Genomic DNA, 25,701 nt, shown 5'->3' with positions numbered 1-25,701 from the left:
TCGAGCAGTCAGGTTCCACAAATGTGGCACTTGTTCAGTACTTGTTCATATGTAATCAACACCAATAAAGTAGAATTCGGCCATTTGGGCTGTCATAATATCCAACAATGTATTAACTGCAGATCAAATACGTGGTGAATAGCATTTTTTGCGTGTGTCAACTCATTTATATTGGCAGCTCGAAAAGAGAGCTCAAGACAAGGATTCGAGAACATCTGATCACCATCGGTAGACAAGAGTCAAAATATCCATTTGCTTCCCATTGGCAAAAAGATCATCAGATGGATAAGAAGGAGGATGTGAGATTTGTGTGACTTTTGACTGTTATGGCATCAAAGAGAGGAGGGGATCGTGAGATGAAACTGAGGCAATTAGAGGCCGCATTAATTTGCAAATATAGAAGTGTCACTCATAGTCTGCACTCTGATCACGGATTTGATGTGTTTCTGTAAAATGAGAAATGATGCATTGTGCTGGGGACGTTTTCTGGATGTCACAAACTTGTAATGCCTGATGGCTAACACCCCAGTAGGAGCCCGGCTCGATTTTGCAAAAGGGTCAGCCGGGGCCATGGCCTAACTGCTGTCCCCATTCATGTGAGGTAAGTGCTGCCTTGGCTTTTAATTGCGGCGCTGACCCCCGTGCCAGGCACCCATTTAACTAGAGATGCAGGGATCATCACCCTCTCACCCGGGGTACGAGGAGGAGAGGATCATGATCCCTGTATCTCTAAGGAAAGAGGTGTCTGGCACGGGGGTCAGCACCGCAATTAAAAGCCAAGACAACACTTTAGGCCATGGACGGCCCTTTTGCAAAATCGAGACAGAGTTCTCACAGGGGCGTGGCCTAACAAGCAGCATTCCGGTCAGGTAAGTGTTGCTCGGATCTAATTGCGGCGCCGACCCCGTGCCAGCCCATACCCCCTATGTGCCCCGGCTCGAGTTTGCAGGCCACTTAAGGCACTCATCCAGGGTCGTCTAAAACCTGAGATTAAGAGACTCATATTATTTGACAATAGGAGGCTGGCTAGCTAGATGCAGAGGGGATCAGGCTGCACATTATTTGGGTGCTAGAACTTATTTTACAAGTAGGGACTACCCCGAGATATGACAAGGAAACCGCATCTCAGCATTGCGAAGGCAAAGCAAAATCAAGACTCACAGTGTTTCCGTGCACATCCAATCCAGCAGAGGAGACTGGCTGGGTGAACAAGGATTGGTCTAACCCCCCTGCCACTAGCCAATTGAAACCTAGACCCTTACAGGGCCCTGTTGCACGTCTCTGCCCCTTTAAGGGTGAGTCATGAAGTTGGTGGGAGGAGAGGAATGTAGGAGGAAGGAGAGGAGTTAGAAAGGGAGGTTCAGTTTGTGAAAGAAAGAAGACGTTGTTCTGTGATCTCTGGTGCCGCGTCCTTTATTTCCAATACCCATCTGGGTAACAATAACTAATCCCCCACACTAACTTGAGATGGGGGTTTAGATTCTATTAAAGACAAGGAGGCGATTATTATGCATTACAATCTTTTCTCTGAAACCACAGCAGCAAAGAAAAAACTTTTACAAACAAAAAGGTTTCAACAACAGAACTAGATAAAGTTCAATGTCAATGCATGGGGAACTCCCCAAACCATCATGGAGGATAGGTCATACCCTGCAGGGGACCAATGAGCAGGGACCCTCCTTTATATATGTCCATTACTCTAACCCCAACCCCTCTTTCTGCAGCTGACTTGCACCAGACGCCCAATGGAACGGTTGAACTGTGTAGCGCAGAGAAAAGGATCCAGCGAAACCGGAGATCTCAACCTTTCCGCAGCCTGAAGCAATGAAGAAGTTCTTCTGGATAGGACTTCTCACCCGAAATCACGCACTCCAGAACTTGTAACTGCGATCCACACTCCTGAGCAGAACCTCAACTCGTACCTGTAAGAACAACAAGCAAGAAGGGTGGGTGGTTGGGAAGAACAACAAACCAAAGAATGTTCTCACTTGAACCACCTGTGTACATGCGTATCACAATTGTCATATCATATCATATCCAGGGTGGGTGGGAGGGATAATAATCGCCTCCTTGTCTTTAATAGAATCTAAACCCCCATCTCACGTTAGTGTGGGGGATTAGTCATTCTATGACAAGACAGGAGGCTCATATTATGCAAGTTCAAAGCCCTTGCATCTCATTAGTACGTACAAAATGATCCAATATAATAGATAATATAATAAAATAATAGGAAAGGAAACATTTTTTAAATGCTTTCATTAAATCAATCTGTTGACCAATCAGGGAATTGCCCAAGACTAGGTTGCCCGAAAAGCTGTCTTATAAGGCAAAGTCAAATCCACTGCAAGAAAAACAGGAAATGTGCCAATTCCAGCGTTCCTTACAGGCCACCAAAACCAACTGGTTAAAAGAGGGGAAAACATTGAACAAAGTTTTCCTATACTAATAGGTTAGGACAAAACCATCTGAAATAAACACCTATGTTGTTCAATCAAATATTCAAAACACTTAAATTCGTACCATTTTTGGGGACCTAGAAAGCAAACCAATGAAAACAAACACCTAGCTCTCCTGGAGATAAAGAAAAGTACCCCATAAGGGTGAAAGTCTTATAGGTTCCATCCCATGCATTAAAGGAAGATATCGCATTAGAAACAGGGCATGTCACAGAACTACACTGGGGAACCAAGAGGGAAAGACAAATCTTCAAAAGGGTAAAATGGGAGTAAAAAATAATTTTTATAAATTTTGTAATAGGACAATCCATCCTGAGCGGAGCTGAAAAGCAATAGAATTAATCTACAATTGTCTTCAGACATATGTTTATACTAAGGAGGGAAGTCTTCTGGAGGCAGAAGCAGAATGGAAGAGAGGGCCCCACCTGAGAAGCCAAACCCGTCAAACCGCCAACACGGAGACCCTCAGACCTCCCGAACTCTTGAAGAAGGACTCTGCTACCATGACAAAAGGCAGATATTATAAACCTGATCCTTAAGAGGCCAAACTTGGCAAGAAGAAAAAATGTATCCGACATCCAATTACTACCATTATAGTGATATCTAAACTCCTTTGTAGGTATGCCCGGTGCTTGAACCTTGATCCCTCCTCCCTGGTGATAAATCCCCTAGCGGATCAAAAGTAACCGAAGGAGGACACCAAATTTCCAAAATCTTAGCAAGACTCTAAACTGCAAAGAACTGATCACTAAACGGTTAAACTGAAGGTGTACACCAGAAGAGGTCCAACCTATATTTCAGCCAATTTGCAGATCTTTGAAGCTCACAGCACCCTGAGCTGGCACCTTACTGCAAACAAACTCTTGTGAAAACCCCAAAGGTCCACCTGCCATGCAGGTGACTATGATAATCAAGTCATCAACCAAATATATATCCCAGCACTCTGGTAATCGTAGCGGCAGACACCGTCTGAAAGTCAATGTATAGACTCTGGAACGCATCGTGATAGAGGGTCATAACGTGGATGGGGGATAGTATCACTCCCAGACCCCTCTATCCCACCAAGGGATATTGAGCCTTCCCAAAAGAGGAGAAACCTCCCCCACTTATCCAAAGGAAAAACCTTGCAATCCAGAAAGAAAACTACCCCGAGGACCACATTAAAGCCCCGCTTTACACCGTTAAGAGAAATAAATACCCACTAGCGCCTCTAACCAATCCCCTGACTGTGAACAGACTCCGGTTAACTTATTGAAATACCAGAGATTAGCACAAAGGAAAGTAACAGACGGGAGGGAAATGCTCAGTGCGAGTCTGCACTGGTCACCCGCCAGAACTCCTGTAAAAAGGAAAAAACGGAAACCATTGGATACTCCCAGAGGTGTAATATTATGAAGCAATCTCCCCCAAGGATGGCAGGAAGGGGAATGAGGGGGAAAGAACTCTGGATAATTATAAATGCCCCGTAAATGCAAGGTTGAGAAGAAATCTGGGACCACTGTCCCCTCAAACCCTGAGGTCTGAGTCACTGTATTCATGTGAGGCTGACTGGCCACTAAGGGAATCAGGGGAAGGAAAAACTAAGCACATTGTCCATAGCAAAACAGTACTTATACAGTACTACAAACCCTCAGGTATATGAGTGGTGCTTATCACTACTACGAACGTTGTGTGGTGTGAGGTGTTCACTTATCGATCTCAGCAGGATAAAAGACTGATGTAGACCTTTCCAAAATTAGGAACCTGTATCAGAAGGGTCAGCACGGATATGAAAACAGCACTCTAAAGAGGTTAAGCAACGCTCATGAGGGTACAGAAGCCTGCGTGTACTCCTCGAGCAGAGGAGAAGTTGCAACACACTGTTAGACGGTTAGCTGAACCATAGGCCAAGCTTTGGAAGGAAAAACATGAGGCAGGCGCCAGAAAGTTATTATTTGGCAACTCGTCTAACTGATACCATCAAGTGTTTCCAAACACTCCATCCAAGTAAAACATGGTTGCTCAACTTGTCATGTAAAAAACTGAACGGTTACCCTCGAGCTGACCCTGTCTCCACCAGAAACCAAAAGAATAAGGAATGTCCAATGGGACAAAAGTAGGGGAGAACAAATGTCCCCACTAAAGAGAGCCTTAAGCCCTACAGACCTCAATAGAGGCATAACGCATCATCTTTATTCTTCCTCATGTTGAGAGAAAATACTGTAGCTTAATCAGCACGGGTATTGGGTGGAGCAATTGAGGTCGGGAATCAAAACCTAAGGAAAGGACTGAGTTGTCCTGAAACTAACTAAGGTAAAGGGTGACAGAATTTTTAACTAAAAGACGAATGATAACACCAGAGAGATGGTTAGAGAGGAAGGTACAACCCCATATGGGTCTGTTTACAACCACTTCCACACTCTTTTCTTTAAAGCACTTAATAAATAAAGAATATATAATATATGAAATATATATAAAATATCCAAAGAAGAGGGGTTACGCCCTCACAGGGGATCGAATCCCCGGCCCTTATATAAGCTGATACTCACTGAGCTTTCTGGGCCACTGACAATTCTGAAAAAACGCAAATGTGTTCCAGTCAACACTTAAACATATTTTGTTTATCAAAGCGTACACTGAGCAAGTGCACCTCAACTGCTCACCCCAGCAGGGTGAGGCAACCAATAGTACACGAGGGAGCACCTCGCAGTAGGAACAAGGCGAAGCCTGAAACCGAGCAGGTTACTGCACGCCTACAAGACCAAACAATGGCGTCAGCCATATGCAGCACCTAAACAAAGCTGCCGACCTTAAGGAAGGAATACACTGAGCAAGTGCACCTCCAACTGCTCGCCCGAGCAGGGCATGATAAGCAGCAGTACACGAGGGGGTAACCTCGCATTAGAACTCAGGCAGAGCCTGAAACCGAGCAGGTTATGGTGCATGCCAGTTAAGGTAATTACCCAAGTTGCCGACTTTAAGGGAGGAAACACTGAGCAAGTGTACCTCAACTGCTCACCCTAGCAGGGTGTGGACACAGCCGTATACAAGGGGACCCCTCGCAGAAACCCCAGGCAACCTTGCCACCGAGCAGGTGACTGCACCTTTCCAGGGAAGATAACCCAAACAAAAGAAAACTGTCAAGTTGAAGGTAGGATACACTGAGCAAGTGCACCTCCAACTGCTCGCCCGAGCAGGGTGTGATAATCAGCAGTACACGAGGGGGTAACCTTGCAATAGAATCAGGCTGAACCTGAAACCGAACAGGTTATGGCACCTACAGTGAAGGCAAAGCACATAACTTAAGAAATAAGTAAATGAATAAATAAACAAAGAAAATAAAATAAAACTGCAGACTGGCAGTGCATTGGGCTCTTGCGCTGGATGGTCAGACTTTGACCTAACAAACCCACAGTCTATCAGTATACATTCTTTCTTTCCAGCACTAAAGTTAAGGAAATGTGTTGTGTCACCAGGGATACGAAATTACAAACATTTAACAAAACCACATTTTTACTATTAAAATGTTTGTGCTATAATCTTTCTGAAGAAGTCATGAACCAACCAAATGCCCATTAGGAAATCCCTGCTCAACTGAGCAAAAAAGGTGACAATCAAATACCTCCACTGTAAAATACAATTATTTAAAATATAATAATTAAAATATCTAATCTTAAAATATACAAATAAACATACGCTGGTCGGCCGCGAACCCGGGTCTTCCTGCATGGGAGACCTGCAGCTCTATATTTGAGCTAACTTGGCTCAGTACTGAAACAGAGGCTTTCGTTACAAACATAAGCCACAGGGGCAGGCCGAACCCAAAGCCTGCAGCACCTGGTATCCCCAGGTGACCATAAATCTGTCAGAGCCCCGTACACGCCGGGTGTCAAGCAACAGCTTCTTTCTTTTCTGACAGGCGCACAACAGGAGCCTAAAGGGTGTCACGCCCAATAAACCATTACACCTGGAATTCACAGGCAAAATGAAGAGGGAACAGTGTAAACAACACTGCACTCGCGCACGCCGGGAGCGACGCAAGAAATTTTTAAAGAAGAAATAAATTAGAGAGCTCCCTCGAACTCACAACCTCATGGACTGTAGTCCGAAATTCAACCATTGCACCACTGCTTCAGCTGAAACATGATGTATAAGCATAATACATATTTTCTTTTTGAAAGACACCAAAATGAAACCAACGGCCGCACGCGGCTATCCAGATACAATGTATCAAATACACAAATTCCTTTATAATAAAAGGTAATTAACGCATATTTACCATATATGCCATATTCAAACTAATAAAGCCTACTACTGACAAACAATGTAAGACACAACTGAAAGGGGTGACTTAGCTCTGTGGTGTCAGCAGCAAAGAAAGAGGGGTTGGGGTTAGAGTAATGGACATATACTTTACTCTAACCCCACTTTGCCCCACTCTAACCCCACTTTGCCTTCCTCATCTGTGCCTTCCTCATCTGTACCACACAGATTCACTTGGTAGCTGTGGCTGAGCAGTCAGACTTCCCTCAAGAAGAGTTAGGCAGTATACAGAGTATTCACAATAGGTCAAGAGAACACAGTAGAACAAGTAAACACTGACCAGGGCTTGGTGTAAAAGAGATATCATTATTTATTTAAAACCACATCTAGAAAAACACACAGGCATTATTAGTAAGCAATTCAAAAACACGGTCACTAAAAGATATACACTCCCTTACAAGAATATTAGACAAGTCTTAAGTAAAGTCCCACTTATTTTCAGACAGCGGTGAGCGCTTAACGTAGATGGCACTCTAATAATTCGTTTTTAAAAAGGGAGAGAAAAAGCAGAGAATAAATTGAAACAGATCCCAACACTTTTTCACGAACACACAAGAGAGGAAGGCAAAGTAACACCGTGAATTCAGAGTCAGTAGGCCGGATCCGCTTTAAGAGGATCAAAACGAAATGTGTCCAAGGTCACACGGATGCAGTGCACAAAATTCTTGTAACGGTTCAAAAAGTAGTTGGACCAAAAAAAGGGACCAGTTAGAGGGTCAAGGCGGCCAGCCCCGTCCAGAAGGTTAAGGGGTTATTATTACCTTGTAGCAATCTTTATAAAGGGAGGCCTTGCGGACACGGTACCTTAAAGTGGTGAGAATACTCCAGCGGGGGCAGTTGTTCCTGGTGTAACGCTCACCTGATTCCCGTAGAGGCGCCGGTCTTGACTGGGCGTATACCGTATCTTCAAAGGTGATGTGTAACACACGGCTGGCTCTTTGGGCTGGACCTCTGTGCACTGTATGTCTGACTCGAAGGGTAAGATGTCTGCAGATAGAAAATATGGGATTAAGGAACTGGGTTATTGAATGTCTCTCTCTTCTTCCCTTTCTCATCTCCTGTAGAACCCCAAAGGTTAACGCTCTCACCTTAGGTAAGTGAACGCCGTGCTCTCCATCTGCCTCGGGGCAGGGTGCTGTAACCAGTTTCTTCACTGGATAAGGGGAGCAGGCCTCTTGACTTCAGAGGAGTGCTGTCCGTCGTTTACTGCACGAACTGTAAGTTTCGAGTAATTCTAATGTCTCTAAAGTCTTTAGTAATGATGTCTCTTGTTTTGCAGGGTTCCGGCGATGGCGGATGACGGGCTGAAGTGAGTTGAAGATGGAGCCCGTGTGATGAATAGAAGCGCCTGGAAGCACGTAAGTAAGCGCTTGTTGCCTGCTTCACGATGCGCTCTAACTGTCTTTTTATTTTGCAGGTACAAGTTCGGAGCGGCTGCAGGGTGCCGGAATACCCACTGGGTTAGATGTGGAAAGGAGTAATGGCACGTGAGTATTAAAGTTCCCCAATGTCTTTAAACGCACCTTGTTTTGTCTTTCAGATGCGGGATGCAGCGCCGAAGGCCTCCGGAGCGTGCGAAGAGTTGGTAAGCTTTTGTCTTTCAGATGCCGGAATGCAGTGTGAAGACCTCCGGAGCGCACGAAGAGTAGGTAAGCCTTTGTCTTTCAGATGCCGGAATGCAGCGCGAGGCGTTGGTGACAGCCGATGGACCAGGTAAGTGAAGAGCTGTCACTGAAGACCGTAATGCTAACCTGTTCTTTCTTGTCTTTATAGGTGTTGCTGAAGACTGGATTCAGGATGGTAAGCCTTTTTCCTTAGGCCCAGGATCAGATGCAGAAGACACGATGAGCGTTCTGCTGCAGAGGATGCAGAATAACGCAAAGCAAGATTCATCCATCGGGTGTGGTTTAAATAGCCTCCTGTAGTGCTTAGTAGTCTCCTTCCACAGCCACGCCTAGGTAAGAAAAGAGTTCCTGCTTTCCAGAAGAGTTCCAGTGTTCTGAATCTAGGGAGTGGCTCCTGCCCCACCCAACAGGAAAAGTAGTTCCAAACAGAAGAGGATCAGAGGCTCAACTGGCAGGCAAGTAAGCAGCATGGTCTGCTGCAGGTAAGTCCACCCAAGCATTATGAGCCCGGCGCTTCCAGCGCTGGGACTGGGCATATTTATGAGCCTGGTGCCACTGGCGCCAGGACTGGGTCCAAAAGGTCCCAATTGGGACTGGTTGGCACTCGGAACCTGGGTTATGGATCTGCTTCCAAGGGAGTTGGGAAAACCCTGACCTTTTGGAAGCAGAGATCATGACAGTACCCCCCCTCAAGGCCCCTCCCAAACCGGGCTTCTCCGGGGGTTTTGGCTTGTCAGGAAATGTTCGGTGAAATCTTTTGATTAGGCGAGGAGCGTGGACATATTCAGCAGGTTCCCAGGATCTCTCTTGGGGGCCGTAGCCTTTCCAGTCAATTAGGTAAAATAGTTTAGATTTGGAGATCTTGGAGTCCAGAATGCTTTTGACTTCAAACTCGAGTTCTCCATCAACTAGGATAGGTTTTGGAGATTTAGTTAGTCGGGTTTGAGGTTGCACGGGTTTTAATAGAGAGACGTGGAAGACCGGATGTATCTTCATGTGCGGGGGCAAGTCCAACTTGACCGCTACTGGGTTTACTATGGTAGTGATGGAATAGGGACCAAGATATCTTGGGTTGAATGTGCGTGGCCCTTTTAGAGGTAGATATTTGGTGGATAACCAGACTTGATCCCCTACTTGATATTGAGGGGCTTCCTTCCGATGTTGATCTGCTCCTTTCTTGTATTGTTCTTTAGCCCTTTGAAGGTGAGAAACAGCTTCCTTAAAGGCTTGGGTGATTGTAGAATGCAGGTAGTCTACTGCTGGTGTTTCAAGATCTTGGAGGGGATCCAACTCCGAGGTTCGAGGGTGACTGCCGTACAAAAGAAAAAACAGGGTTTTCCCAGTTCCCGAATGGACAGAGTTATTGTAGGCATATTCGGCTATCCAAAGGATGTCTTTCCAAGTTTTTTCAGTTTGTTGCAGCATGCAGCGTAAATACTGTTCCAGAGTTTGATTGGTCCTCTCGGTTTGTCCGTCGGTCTGAGGGTGGTGACTGGTCGATAGTCTCACATCAATTTGAGCCCACCGACAGCAACTTCGCCAAAAATGAGAAATAAATTGACTACCTCGATCCGAAATTAGAACCGAAGGAAAACTGTGCAGTCGGACGATGTTTTCGAGAAATTCTCGGGCCAGAGTTGCTGCTGTTGGCAAGCCTTTGAGCTGAATGAAATGCGCCATCTTGGAGAATAAGTCCACGATTACTAGAATCGTATTGTATCCGGAGCATGGAGGTAGATCGGTGATGAAGTCCATAGAAAGCGTATGCCAAGGGCGAGGTGGGATGTCAATAGGGCGTAAGAGGCCTGCTGGTCTTTCCTTTTGACTCTTGTTTTGGGCGCATACTCCACAGGACATTATAAAGTCTCTGATATCTTTTTTCCAAGACGGCCACCAGAAGTAGCGCTTGATCTTTTCTGAGGTCTTGGCCATACCGGGATGTCCTTCCATTAAAGAATCGTGATAACAAGAGATTACTTTTTTCTGTAAATCTGTGCTGGGTAGGTATAATCGTTCTTGGAAATACAATAAGTTGTCCTTTACTGCAAAGTCCTTTCCCTGCAGATGCCAATTCTGTATGTCTGCTGGAGTTACAAGTTGCCTGGCTTTATCCTTAACTTCCTCTATGGATTCTGTGGCGATTACACCCAGAATTCTTTGTTCGGGAATGATTGGTACAGGTTTAGGGTTGATCAAGTGTTCTTCCACTCCCATCCGAGAAAGGGCATCAGCTTTACCGTTCTTTGTACCAGGTCGATAGGTAATTATGAAGTCAAACTCGGCAAAGAATAATGCCCAACGGAGTTGTCTAGAGGATTGGGCTTTTGCGGTTTTCAAATATTGCAGGTTTCGGTGATCCGTAATCACAGTAACGGTGTGTCGGGCCCCCAGCAGATAATGCCGCCAAGCCTTAAAGGCAGACTTGATAGCCAGAAGTTCCTTGTCAGTAATCGTGTAATTGATTTCAGGAGGCGAGAATTTGCGGGACCAAAATGCCATGGGATGCAACTGATTGGTTACCGGGTCCTTTTGTGATAGAACTGCCCCCATGGCAAGGCTTGAAGCATCAGTTTCCACGATGTAGGGGAGTTCGGGGCGAGGGTGTTTTAAGATTTGTGCAGAGATAAATTTAGTCTTCAAATCCTGGAAAGCTTGTTCCGCCTCGGTAGACCATTCAAAACGTTTGCTTTTCTTTAACAAGGCAGTGATGGGCTGGACTATTCGAGAGAATTCGGGGATAAACCTGCGGTAAAAGGTAGCGAAGCCTAACATGCTTTGCACACCTTTTACGGAGGATGGTGATGGCCATTTGAGAACTGCATCGACCTTCTTTGAATCCATACGCACTCCGCCAGGTGATAATATGAATCCCAAGAATTCAACTTCAGTCACGTTGAAAACACATTTTTCCAACTTAGCGAAAAGTTTGTGTTGACGCAATCTTTCGAGGACCATTTTCACGTGTTTCCGATGTTCAGATTCCGATGAAGAATAAACGAGGATGTCGTCAATGTAAACAACAACACACACATCTATGAGCTCTCTGAGGACATCGTTCATAAAATATTGAAAGGCGGCCGGGGCATTGCAAAGTCCGAAGGGCATGACCTGATATTCAAATAGCCCATACTTGGTGCGGAAGGCCGTCTTCCATTCATCGCCCTCTTTTACTCGTACCAAGTGGTAAGCTCCTCTAAGATCCAGCTTTGTATATATGCATGCTTTTCTGACTTGGTCCAGGAGTTCAGGGATCAAAGGTAACGGATATCTATTCTTAACGGTGATCTGGTTCAGGGAGCGATAATCTATACAAGTTCTAAGGTCTCCTTCCTTTTTTGGAACGAAGAACAAAGCTGAAGAAGCAGGGGACTTGGAAGGACGAATAAACCCATTTGCCAGGTATTGATCCAGGTATTGTCGAAGGTGAAGGTTCTCAGGCTCGGTGAGGGCATAAATTCTACTACAAGGAGGAGTAGATCCAGGTATCAGGTCTATCTGGCAGTCATAGGACCTATGAGAAGGTAGAGAGTTAGCCTGATCCTTCCGGAAAACATCTTGGTATTCTAGGTATTCGGGAGGTAACTGGGGAGTCTCTGAAGAAATTGCTGCCAGTGCAACACCAGGTGGAGGGTGACAAGTAGAGACACATTCTGGAAACTGGACCGTTCTTGCACGCCAATCGATCAGAGGATTGTGTTTCTCTAACCAAGGTATTCCTAGAATAATCTGAAACTGAGGGGCCTTGATCACATCGAACACGATCTTCTCATGGTGTCCATCTTGACTTACTAGCGTCACCTCTTGAGTGGTATGCGTTACTGGCCCGGAGGCTATCTCCGTACCATCCACCGTAGTAATGACGTCCTTTATAGCCTTGGGACAAAGAGTTAGATTCATCCTCAAAACCATTTCATGATCCACATAATTGCCGATGGCACCGCTGTCGACGTAAGCTTCAATTGCATGTAATCGATCCGGATTATCAGGGCTAATGAGGACCATAGGTATCACGAAATGCGAGGTCACGGAACTGGTTTTCACGCTCGGCAAGAGGACCTCTATTCTTGTCGGGCGAGGTCGTTTCCCTGCTCAGAGTTTGTAACTTTGGTAACTGCAGCTCCTACTGCCTTCTTGGCAGGTTTCACCGGACAGTCTCGAAGAAAGTGCCCTGAGTTTCCGCAATAGAGGCATAATTGCAACTGTTTTCTCCTTTCCCGCTCCTTTTGTGTAAGAGGACCTTTCAGACCCCCTATTTGCATGGGTTCCCCGGAGTCTACTCCTTTGGAAGGAGTTGGCGGTTTGGAAAATACTCGAGCATCAAACTTGGAACGATCGGCCTTCCTGTTCTGCAGTCTGTGATCTATTTGAACTACTAAGTCTATATAGTCCGAACAATCTTGTGGGGGATTCACTACTTGGGCTAACACATCTTTGAGCTCTCCACGTAGACCTCTATAAAACAGCGTAATCCTTTTGTCCTCAGGCCATTGAGTTTCCACTATCAGTCTGTTGAAAGACGCAATATAAGCCAAAAGATCTTGATTACCTTGTCGCAACGAAAGAAGCTCATTGTCCAAGGCCTGCCCCTGTGAATGTCTTGCGAACAGTTTTTTCATACTGAGCTGGAAAGCTTGAAAATCATGGAGGACCGGATCATCTTGATTTACTAGAAGGATCGACCAGTCTGCCGCATTGCCACTAAGGTACGAAAGCACGAAAGCTACTTTAGCTTGATCAGTTGGAAAGGCTGCTGGCTGGCATAAGAAATGCAACAGGCACTGATTGGTAAATACTGCAAACCTCTTTGGGTCACCAGAAAATCGTTCGGGCGGAGCCAGAGGTACATTCCCAGGTAGGTTGATCTGCACTGGATTCATAGAGGATGTAGAAGGAAGATTTCCCCCAGATGCGGGTAACGGGGTCTGTCCGGCTTGTGACTGTAGCAATTGTCTAGCGAGATCATCTGTTCGCTCCTTGGAAATAATCAGTTCCCTTCTTAGAGCGTTCGTTTCCTGACGGGCTGCATGCACTTCTGCCCTTAGTTCCCCAAGTAACTGGGCTAGCTGGTCGGTATCTGAGGTTTCCATAGCGCCTGGACGGGAGTTTTGTGGTAGGCTTTGCGTTCTGTAACGCTCACCTGATTCCCGTAGAGGCGCCGGTCTTGACTGGGCGTATACCGTATCTTCAAAGGTGATGTGTAACACACGGCTGGCTCTTTGGGCTGGACCTCTGTGCACTGTATGTCTGACTCGAACGGTAAGATGTCAGCAGATAGAAAATATGGGATTAAGGAACTGGGTTATTGAATGTCTCTCTCTTCTTCCCTTTCTCTTCTCCTGTAGAACCCCAAAGGTTAACGCTCTCACCTTAGGTAAGTGAACGCCGTGCTCTCCATCTGCCTCGGGGCAGGGTGCTGTAACCAGTTTCTTCACTGGATAAGGGGAGCAGGCCTCTTGACTTCAGAGGACTGCTGTCCGTTGTTTACTGCACGAACGGTAAGTTTCGAGTAATTCTAATGTCTCTAAAGTCTTTAGTAATGATGTCTCTTGTTTTGCAGGGTTCCGGCGATGGCGGATGACGGGCTGAAGTGAGTTGAAGATGGAGCCCGTGTGATGAATAGAAGCGCCTGGAAGCACGTAAGTAAGCGCTTGTTGCCTGCTTCACGATGCGCTCTAACTGTCTTTTTATTTTGCAGGTACAAGTTCGGAGCGGCTGCAGGGTGCCGGAATACCCACTGGGTTAGATGTGGAAAGGAGTAATGGCACGTGAGTATTAAAGTTCCCCATTGTCTTTAAACGCACCTTGTTTTGTCTTTCAGATGCGGGATGCAGCGCCGAAGGCCTCCGGAGCGTGCGAAGAGTTGGTAAGCTTTTGTCTTTCAGATGCCGGAATGCAGTGTGAAGACCTCCGGAGCGCACGAAGAGTAGGTAAGCCTTTGTCTTTCAGATGCCGGAATGCAGCGCGAGGCGTTGGTGACAGCCGATGGACCAGGTAAGTGAAGAGCTGTCACTGAAGACCGTAATGCTAACCTGTTCTTTCTTGTCTTTATAGGTGTTGCTGAAGACTGGATTCAGGATGGTAAGCCTTTTTCCTTAGGCCCAGGATCAGATGCAGAAGACACGATGAGCGTTCTGCTGCAGAGGATGCAGAATAACGCAAAGCAAGATTCATCCATCGGGTAAATAGCCTCCTGTAGTGCTTAGGTGCCTCCTTCCACAGCCACGCCTAGGTAAGAAAAGAGTTCCTGCTTTCCAGAAGAGTTCCAGTGTTCTGAATCCAGGGAGTGGCTCCTGCCCCACCCAACAGGAAAAGTAGTTCCAAACAGAAGAGGATCAGAGGCTCAACTGGCAGGCAAGTAAGCAGCATGGTCTGCTGCAGGTAAGTCCACCCAAGCATTATGAGCCCGGCGCTTCCAGCGCTGGGACTGGGCATATTTATGAGCCTGGTGCCACTGGCGCCAGGACTGGGTCCAAAAGGTCCCAATTGGGACTGGTTGGCACTCGGAACCTGGGTTATGGATCTGCTTCCAAGGGAGTTGGGAAAACCCTGACCTTTTGGAAGCAGAGATCATGACACCTGGCAGCGGATGCAAGTCGGTGCTTCGTCCGGGGGAAGAGAGGATCTCGTCGGGGAGGAAGACAGGAGTCTGTTGCACTGCCAGGGAAGAAACCAGCCGCAGAGTTTCTCAGGTACAAGGAGCGGTCCGTTGATTCGCGTATCAGTTGTGAGTGGCTATCCGGCCGCCGGGTTGCTTGGCATAGGCAGTTCGACCACAAACCGGTCTAGGGGTGCGAAGAAAGAAGGTAAACTGGTTGTGCCCACCAGTCAGGGTAGGAAGCCTCTCCAGCCGGGAGATCTTCTCTGTCGTCGGGAAGTGGTGAGTCGGTTCCGCAGGTCTCCACCGGTGGTGTCGTTGTGGTAGGTCGGCTGAGCTTCTCCCTCGTCGGATTCTCAGGTCCTGTGGCGACTTCTGAAGTTCCAGTCCCCAAAGCCCTGCTTTTATGCAGCATACCCCCATTCACTCAGCCTAGCTGTCAATCAAACATGCTAAGTGGAGTGCGACTTGAGTTACCAAGGTAACTCAGTCCAGGGTGCCTAAAACCCCTCCCACACCCCCTGTGGTACCCAGACAGAGTGGCACCACTTTTGGAGGCTTCTGTGGAGAAGCCCGCCAAAAAGTGGAAGAAAGGGCTCGACTTGGGTTGGAGTCACAGAAGAGAACACAAACACCATTTTAGAATCGAGTCCTGGCAAAAAATACCAACCGACTAATTAATATTAATTAAATAAAACAGCGGTATGTTCGAGGCTATGAGAATTAAATAATTAAAGTTGGTAGCCTCGAACAATGGGAAAATCCCATAGGGAAATACTCGCAGTCGAATATAAAAAGTAGTTTCCACTGCCACCAGCCAAAACTCGATCAAGGGGGACAGAGACGTGCCCCCTCGACTAACAGACCCCTGGGCAATCGAATTGCCCTGACCAGTACGTCCACAATATGATGGTTTGTACTGGTTTCTGTTAATAATTTGGGACTAGTAAAGCCAATGGTGACTTTACATGCCCTGGGAGACAGTAGTCAGTCCCAGGGTATGGAGTATATGGTGGGGTGTCACTATGACACCCCTGTGTTACTGCACGGAGGGTGCTGTGTAACACACATAGTAAAAACAAATGAGACCCTATGGAGTAAAGGACCCCATAGCCCATAAAACACATTAACAGTCAAAGGAACACCTTAAATCATGTACAAGAGTGGGAGAAAAAGAGTCTCACTCTTGCCAGGAGAAAAAAAACAAACTCCAGAAATCCAGCAAAGCTGCTGGGGGGCTCACTAGGTTAGGAAATTCAGCCTAAAGAGAGAATTCTCCCTAACAACTATGATCAGTCCCCCCCCGATTGGAGGATGAGTATGATGAGCCCCCACACAACTATCAGGACTACGATGAACAACAACAGTTTGCACACTCTCATGGAAGTGTCAACTATGACCAAGCATACCAGGATGAACATGTCAACATCATCCAGGATGACCGGGAAGCGAGAGAGGCGCCCAGGATAGCAGTCAAGATCGGGAACAGGCAGTTTTGTTTCCTAGTCGATTCTGGCACCACAGTCAACATCATGGGGGAGCAAGAATTTCTGCAAATCCCAGAGAGGCCGAAACTTGAGAAAACATATTCAAGGATTTTCCAATTGGGCGGCCACGTCACCCCTTCACTCCATTGGACACTTCAAGCGATGGGTTTGACGATGGACACCACTATCCATGTCATCAGGAACCCAACAAAAAGTTGTTGCCTTCTCAGCTACCATACACAGCGTGCCTAGGCCTCATCAACATTCATTTTCGCAAAGGGGAAGTGATCCACTCGTCCGCAGTGGGAAGCGACAGGACAAGTATAGTTTGCACAATCAACGCCGCCTCCAGAGGGCCAGACCTCATCTCTAAGGAGGATAGCCTGACGAGGTTCCCCCAGCTATGCACAGGACTTGGGAAGCTCAAAGGAGCTCCTGTTAAATTGCACATCCATGAATCTGTCAGACCTGTTCCCCAGCACCCCAGAAGGGTGGGATTTCATCTACAGGAGGCTGTCACCAGAGAACTGGACCAACTACTTAATGACGGTATCATCGAGCCAGCATCCAGCCCCACACCATGGGTGTCCCCTCTGGTTATCGTGCCCAAGTAAGGTGGACAACTACGTTTATGTGTGGACATGAGGATGGCGAACACTGCCATACAAAGAGAGCGCCAACCTGTACCGTGAAGACATGATCGTCCAGCTCAATAAGTCTGTGCTGTTCTCAAAACTTGACTTAATTCAAGGGTACCACCAGCTGGAACTACACCCCGAATCAAGGGGCATCACCACATTTGCCACCCATTAAGGCCCATTTTGGTACAGACGCCTCAATTTTGGCATTTCCTCTGTAGCCAGAATCTTTCAGGAGGCCATAAGACAGGTGATCAGACCCATGAAGGGCACGCTGAATTACAGCGATGATATACTTGTATTTGGAACATCACGTGAGGACCACAATGCAGCCCTGCTAGCGACATGCACAGCGATATAGAATGCCAGCTTAACACTCAACATCAAGAAGTGTCGTTTCAGCAAGAAGAAACTGAAGTTTTTCGGTCACATTTTCTCTGCTAACAGCATGACACATGACCCCGACAAAGTCAGTACCATCACCAACCTACGAGAACCAACACAAGTAGCAGATGTCCGATCATTCCTTGGGATGGCCGGTTACTGCGCACGTTATATACCTCACTATGCGTCCATCACTGAGCCGCTACGAAGAGTTCAATTCCATCAAGAAGGCCCTGGCAGAGGCACACCGCCTGGCTTACTTTGACCCAAACTGGCACACAGAAATGATTGTGGACGCTAGCCCTGTAGGCCTCAGGGCCATCCTGGCACAGACGAGCGGAGCCGACACACACTCCAGGCACATAGTCGCCTATGCGTGCAGAGCCTTGTCAGCCCTTGAATCTGCATACTCGCAGGCTGAAAAGTAGAGCCTGCCAGCTGTCTGGGCCTGTGAACATTTCCATAACTTCATAATTGGAAAGAAATTTACGCTAATCACGGACCACCAGGCGTTGTCCCTTTTTGGAAATCCGTGCACAAAGATGCTGCCTAGGATAGAGAGATGGGGCCTCAGATTGCAGGAATATGACTATGATGTCATTGCCAGGCAGGGATCAAAATCCAGCTGACTACCTATCTTGCCATCCCGCAGGTACACTGATCACCCGAGCAGGCAACACTGAATACATCAACTACGTGGCCGCAAACACACTTCCCCCAGCACTGTCCCTCGAGATGGTCGCGGCTGCATCCGCAGCCGACCCATCCATGGCGCTGGCCATCAGTTCGACAAGCAACAACAAGTGGAAAGACTACCGACGTGCAGTTCGAAACAACCCAGGGGTGTGCAAAGAAGAGCTAGAGAGATTGGCAAGAACATGTCATCCTACTGAGAGAGTGTTGGTTAATCATCCCTGCGACGCTGAAGAGCAGAGGTCATTAAAACAGTGCATGAAGGGCACTGAGGAGCACTGAGGAGCAGACAACACGAAAAGGCAGCTGCGGTGCCATGTATGGTTCCCCTTCATGGACTCACTGGTCCACAGCTGGGTCAAGAACTGCCTGGCATGCCAGTATACAGCAAGAGCGGATGCCCCTATCCCACTGCAGCCGACGCACATTCCAGACCGGCCATGGGACAGGGTAACAGTCGACCTCTACAGGCCGATGGATTCGGGAGAATATCTTCTGTTGTTCATCGATGAATACTCAAGATTTATTTCCCATTGTCAAGAAAATTACAACTACATACTCCCAAGTAGCAGCAACGTTCGACTAAGTGCTCAGTGAGTGGGGCATCCTAGTTCCATCAAATTGGATAACATACACCCATTCAACAGCCACGAATTTGCAGCCTTCGCAAAACATCTGGGGTTCACGCACCAAATGATTAACACCAGGTGTCCACAAGCCAACGGAATGGCCGAACGCTTCATGGCGTCCATCAAGAAGACAATTCAAAGAGCCCGCATAGAAAGCACCAACCCACTCCAGGCGCTATTCAGACTGTTACAAGACTATCACAACACGCTGCATGAAGCCACCAATAAGACACAGGCAGAATTCATGATACGGTACGAGGTATACACCCGCATTGTGAGACATCCCAATACCACGGAAGAAGGGCAACGCCAAAATCGTAAGTGGGGACACTGAGAGAAAAGAACAGGCAAAGTCGACTCAGGTTCGAGATGAAGAGCTGTGCCCAAAGTCTTCCACGTGGTAGGCGAGGTCCTCGTCCAACAAGCCACGTCAAGCAAGACAGACACCAGATATGCACAGAAACCCTTGAACAATATCGCCATCAAAGTAACCATGGTGACTGCTTAAAATGCAGGCCGTGAAGTCACAAGAAACAGTTTAAGCATCTCATCAAGAGAGAGGATCGTGAACCACCCCCTCCTGAGCCTGAACCAACGGAGCCGCTAGGTGATCTGTGGACCCCTCCAGAAGAGGCACGCCATCGAGTGCCAGAGACACTGGAGGCATCAGGGCCAGAAGGGCTGAGCGAGAGAAGCGCACAACCCCATCGTATGATCAGGAAACCCACTCACCTGGTTGAAGACTGTTAAACTGGACGTATGAACATTTGTCTGGGGTGATGTTACACGTCTCTGCCTCTTTAAGGGAGAAACAGGAGGTTGGTGGGAGGAGAGGAACGTAGGAGGTAGGGAAGGAGTTGGAAAGAGAAGTTCAGTTTGTGATTATTAATTAATAAAGAAAGACGTTGTTCCATGATCTCCAATGCCGTGTCCTTTATTTCCAATACCCATCCGGATAACAGGCCAGCCAGCAGAACTGTGGGCACCAAAGCATGCCGGGTTTTTTGTTGACAATTAGTGTGTAGAATTGCAGGGCTTTTTGTTGACAACTAGAATTGCGTGATTAATGCAAAACTGTGCGGGGTTCCAGATGAAATGTTAAGATATGTTAGTGTCACATCTAATGCCTGATACTTGGCAGGTTTGGACCCCACACATGTTGGTGATTTCAGCCACTTCCTGGGATCCACCAATTCATAACTCTGAACTCACACTCTTTTGGCCGTTATCACCCGCCATGGCATCAGTCCTCTGACCCGCCAAGCTCCTAACACGTATTTTCACTTCAAGGGACTCTCACCCGCCCAGAATGAATTCCTCCGTTTTTACCCACCCAGGTGACTAAAAAGGTTGAGGTATGCAAAGGCACACAGCCTGGCCAGCTCACCCTCTGCATTTGACAAGACTGGAACAGCCTTTTTAATTCTACCTGGAGTGTACGTAAGGAACTGCTACACCACTTCTTAAATCTGGTGGGCTTGCCAGTGTGCGCGTGCCTCAGTTCTTGTGCACGGTGCGCCCTCCATCTCCTACCTTATTGCGTATTACATGACTAAAATGTAACGAGGGGTTCTACATTGAACGGAAAGTGACGTGATTAGATCGTGAGATAGCCACACTTACGTTGCATGGAACGCAGCGCGTAAGGCACGTGACGAGGACGCTTTCTTAGGTCCATTCTTCTGATGGTCACTATATGGAGCCATTCATGTAATTTGGGTGGTAAGTCTTTGAGAATGTGAGCATCACTGTGTTCAGCACTAAACGGTATCCAGCTGTAGGATTGTCAACGCGTTGTGCTTGTGCTTGTCACGTACTTTGCATATTCGTTGCATGTTCTACATTGCAGGAAAATGAGCTCGTAATTGTTTTTCTCACTGAGCGTTATTCTTCATAATGGTTTTATGTAGGTCAAGCCTAGAATATGCAGTGCATTTCTGAAAGCAGATAGCGAGCCAAAGAAAATAATATTTGCTGGGTTCAGAAAATTATCTTTATGCACCACATATCATTGTTATAGGCATATGTAAAGCGAACTGTTCGCCAAAGGAATGGAATAACAAGTAAAAAAGCAACTTTAAAGAACAGTGAAACTTACATACCAACATGGCCCATTTGGGCTCATTGGATGTTCATCTTGAATGTGCATTCTTTTACATGTAGTTTTTTCCAATCGTAAGTCAGGAACTACAAGTCCCAAAGAAAAGAACTGGTCGGGTATCTTCCGAAGGACAAGGGACAGGGATGGCAGAGAATATGCAAGGTTAATTTCCAAAATGATATTTGGATGGGGATAGGAGGCTTGCCTATGGTTTGCAAAACGCACATGCATAGTTTAAGAACATATATGCATTGATCTAGTATAGTTTAATGTTTTTAAATGCAAAAGGGGAGTGCAAAAATAGTAAATATGGTTTTGGGGCACACGCAGTGTTAGTACAGTGTTGTACCCCCTGAACCACATATCATACAATTAATATATATTATACAGAAAGGGAAGTGTGAATTCAGTGCAACGTTGGTTAAGGACTACGGGGAGGAAAGCATCTGTCTGGTACATACTTGTAACAGAGAATGTGTTTCCTAATGCACATTCCAATGTGAGATTTTCCTTGTTTCATGATTAAGGTTGCATAACATGAGCCCCATCTTGAACTTCAATCTCCAACCTTATTCACTGCCTCACTTGAAATATCCAAAATCGGGGCAACATATGCCTCTTATTATTGGACGCCTGTCTGCCGCCCAAAACCAGGTCTGTCTTTGGCCAGTGACAGAGTTTAGTTTGTGAGGACTGGTGCTTTCTTAGGGAATATGTAACTCCTGGTACAATAAAGGCATGGTTACTAGGAGTTTACATTGTTACTATCTGACAGGGATACATTAAAGCATCTGCATGGGAAAATAAACATGCACCCACACAACACATTGTTGAAATGCATTTCAGGTGTATTAGGGCTTTACTAATATAACACGACCCCAAATAAGTGATGGGTGGAAGATTTTGAATTAATCTGAACCACTGGCATTGCTCTGGGCAACCTTCCACACCACCGTTTTTTAGCCCATCTCCGCCATTGCAAAAGGGTCCAGTCATATGAACTGAGGAGGCCCAACAAGGGCGAAACATGTCTAGGGCTGCTTGTTTTTCCGTGCAGAGGGGACCTGGTCTGGCAGTTCGGGCAGGGCTGCTACCATTGCACCAAACATCCTCCACAACATATTTTAGCACTGGTGTAATTTTATATACTAACTCCAGTCCTAGAATATTTGGGGAATATGTTGGATAGTGCATTTAAATAAAAGAATGAAAATATCGACAACACTGTAGATATTTTTTCATTCGTTATAAACGCTGCATACCGATTTGCACATGGCTGGGCCAATTCTGTCCTCGATTTTTGTATGTATGTAGTAACAGTAACATTAGGCTGCTGCACTGAGCCACCATTACTTCAAATTGATGTCTGTTTAGAAATGAGTCCGGAAGTACAGTATGAAATATAAGCATGACTCTGTTCCAGCTCTTCCCCGCACCGCCGTGGGTGGCTGTCGAGGGGTTGCAGATTCCCCAGTTCCTTATTTGAATGGGGCTTAATATTATGCCTTTAAAGTTTCAACCTTGCTGGTTTTTGATCCTCATGCAGCTTACCTTCTCCGTTCCATTCACAGAAAAGTGTCTTACCGCAGCCTCTGACGGAAAGCTTGCTCTGGGGGTGGGGCATACTTGCTCCATGTCAGTGCACATGTGTGGTTCTCAAGAGAGCAGGCCCGCCCCTGTCACTATGCAAAATGCGCCTGCTGCTCCTCTCTGCTAGCTGCCCTGTGGTGACAGGTGCACTCCTCTTCAATGGCAACGGCCCATCTGGTCCTGGGGCATATAAATTGTGCTTGCGAGCCGCCTCTTCACCAGGGCCGCCCAACTGATGGATCCTGGGGATTTTAGCTGCTCTCCCCACACCCAACCCTGTCTGGCCTGGGGCGGGCTGGTATCCCACAGGGTGTCCCGTCACGTTGGCAGCCCCGAAGGAATGGGGACCCGTAGCTTCCACTTGTATGGCTCTGTTTTTTTTTTTACCCAGGCCGCTCCTGACATATGCAGACCGGGACACCACCTTCCCCGAGGGCTATATTAATCATGTTGCTGGGACACGGCCGTCACCTAGGCTGCACCGAACACACAGCCCAATACTTCAGTTCTCGTCTGGCTCAATCCTTGCATACACAGCCTGACACATCAATGTTCCTTAATGCCCTTGGGTAGTGCTTGAAGCCACAGCCCCCGACGGATCCATGGAACAGTGCTCCCACTTCTTTAATCCTTATCTTCAGAAACATTTTTTTCATTGTTGCCTCTGTTCTTCTAATAGAGGGCCTGCCAGGAGGACAGGCGAGACCTGGCCATTGTCCTTAGTCCTGAAGATTCCAAGTGCCCGCCTACAGAAAGGGGGGCTTGGTCCAACCAAAAATCCTAAGGTAAGCAATAACAAAGCACCAATTCACACTCATAGTAAAGAAACTGTATTTAAACAAAGGTTGCCGTGTATGTGTTTTTATTTTCCCATGCACGTGGGTACTTTAATGTGTCCTTGATTTTCTGAAACGCTTCTTCCTGTTCTGGGCCTCAGGTCCAGGGGATGTCTTTTCGTGTCAGGTGTCAGAGTGGGGCTGCAGTGGTTGCCAGGTCAGGGATGAAACGACTGCAGTATGACGCCATTCCCATAAAGATTTGCACCTCTGACACAGTGGTTGTTGGACAAGCGTTCTGTATATCGGCCACTTTAGCTAGATCGGGGGACATTCCTCTCGTGTTGAATGTATATCTGAAGAAGGAAAGTTTTGTTTTTCTGAATTCACATTTCTCAGCGTGCAGAGTTAGAGCAGACGCGCCAGAACAGCGGCTTGCCACGCGTTGTGCTCTTTCTCAGATGTGCCGTAGACCAGGATATCGTCACTCACATTTGTTGTTCCCGGTAGGTCTTGCAGGACTTTCTGGATTTCATGTTGAAAAACATCTGCCGCTGATGAAATGCCGAAGTTTAATGGGCGATATCATCTGAGTCCCAGGTGAGATGAAAAAGCTATTATATATCGAGACTCCTTTGCTAGCCGGATCTGGTGTTAGCCAGATCTTAGATCTAGCTTGCTGAACATCGTTGCTCCGGTGAGGTCAACAATCAATTCATCAATCGTTGGTGTAATGTGGCATTCCTGTTCGATTGCGAGGTTTGGGAGTCTCATATCAGTGCGTTTGGCTGCTTGGGTTTGTTGGTTACTACCATCGGAGAGATCCAGGGGCCAGGTGCCGAGTCTTCTCTGTAATGTGGAGATCTTCACATTTTTTCAGTTCCTGCTCGACAGCCGCTCGTATGTGAAACAGCACTCTCTGATGCTGGACTGCTCTTGGCTCGATGAACTGCTCAATGTGAAGCTTTACTGTCCTGTTCTTGAGGCAATCGATGCCTTTAAAGAGTTTTGAGTGCCATGCGATGATATTGTCTAACTCTGTTTATCGGATTTGGAGGGCAAAATGGATGATGCACAGTTTCTCTGCTGTTCTGCAGCTCAGTAGGGCCTCAACACCAGCGTCTACCACATAGAATCTGGTACAGGCTTCTTCCTTGTATACTACATCCGCTTTAAAGGATCCTTTTACTGGGAGAGGTGTTTTGCTCCCAAAGGCGTACAGGCGGACGGTCTTGCGTTGCAATGCGGGTTTCACTTGCATGGTCGAGAGTCTGGTGAGTTGTAGAACGTTGCCTGTCGCCCCAGTGTCAATGATCACTCTGGTTGGCATGCCATTCATGAGCACCGTGCAAGTTGGCTGTGATTTCCATGTCGTCTTTTCAGACTTCCTGTGTGGTACCATGGCTGAAATGAGGTGTATCTTTTCTGAGTGTCGTTTGTGGTAACCTGCGTGTCGTCTTTGGGGTGACTTGTCGCCTGAACTCTCGCTTGCTTCACTCTCACTGCTTCTTGTGTTTGTTCCTTACTCGATTGTTCTCACTTTGCTCTTCCGGTTTGCTTTCGGACTGGTTCTTGGTTGGTGTTGCTCTTGTGAGGGGGCTTCTGCTCCTACTCTTCGAGGCCTGCCACTGAGACAGACTGAGGCGAAACGGTTGAGTTTGCCGCACTTCCGGCACGTGGCTCCGATTTCCGAGCAGGGTTCTTCACGGTACCATGCTCCGCCACACCATTTGCATGTTCTTTGGTTGAGTGGGCTTTCCTCTTGGTGGGCGCTTCCTGGCGTTGACCGCTGCGATGGCTGCTGTTTCTGGCTCTGCGTCTATCGGCAGACGACTGATGGGTGCTTCCATCACGGCCCGTTGTGTTTCTGTTCTCTCTCTCTGGTGGCCCATCTCTAAAATGTGGTCTAGTGGGATGTTCCTCTCAGATAGAATGTCTCTCCGAAGCTTCTCGGATCGTATGTCGTGGATTATTTGCTGTTGTACGGAAAACTCTTAATTGCGAAACTTGCACACTATGGCCATTTCTTGAATTCTTGAATAAAAATCATGAATTGTTTCTGTCGGCTGCTGCCTTGCTAGGCTCAGCTGAAAACGCTCGTAATCTGGTTTCCGTTGTGGCTGAAATTTCCCATTCAATGCGCTTCTTGCTGCTTGGTAGTCATCTTCCTGGCCTCTGGACGGTACTGTGTGAAAGGGTCGTAATGCGAGCGTGCCTTAAATTGAGTATAAGGAGTGTGCGCTTCTCCTCCTTGGCCACAATCCTTTTGGATATTATGTGTAATTCAAATTGCTGGAGCCAAAGTTCCCAGCGAATATCCCCCCTTCATATGGATTCATGAAAGCTCCTTGGGCGGAGTCATGCCATGGGCTTCTCTCCCCTTGCGCCGCCAGCGGGTTGGAGGTTTCTCCCGAGGCTCCAGGGT

The 25,701-nt window shown here is 47.1% G+C and overlaps 1 protein-coding gene and 1 long non-coding RNA gene across 2 annotated transcripts in view; one reads left to right on the top strand and one right to left on the bottom strand.

Annotated features, from left to right (window-relative positions):
- Nucleotides 1-1,397: 1,397 nt before the first annotated feature.
- On the bottom strand, nucleotides 1,398-20,386 carry LOC138448901 (uncharacterized). Its single transcript, XR_011260169.1, has 2 exons — nucleotides 20,239-20,386; nucleotides 1,398-1,922 (listed from the first exon to the last, which is right to left on the bottom strand). It is a non-coding gene; the product is annotated as an uncharacterized lncRNA (long non-coding RNA).
- A 71-nt stretch (nucleotides 20,387-20,457) lies between these two features.
- LOC138448884 (zinc finger protein 567-like) overlaps nucleotides 20,458-25,701 on the top strand; it is a 271,408-nt gene continuing 266,164 nt past the window's right edge. Inside the window, exon 1 of the mRNA XM_069604727.1 lies at nucleotides 20,458-20,531. The gene's annotated coding sequence lies outside the window, so the exon portion shown is untranslated. The remainder of the gene's footprint in view (nucleotides 20,532-25,701) is intronic.

This window comes from Ambystoma mexicanum, chromosome 1p, assembly GCF_040938575.1.
Source record: "Ambystoma mexicanum isolate Mex_15411 chromosome 1p, UKY_AmexF1_1, whole genome shotgun sequence".
In the NCBI taxonomy this organism is placed as follows: domain Eukaryota; kingdom Metazoa; phylum Chordata; class Amphibia; order Caudata; family Ambystomatidae; genus Ambystoma; species Ambystoma mexicanum.
The sequence above is the reverse complement of the archived record's forward strand: the minus strand, read 5'-3'. Positions and strand labels throughout refer to the sequence as shown.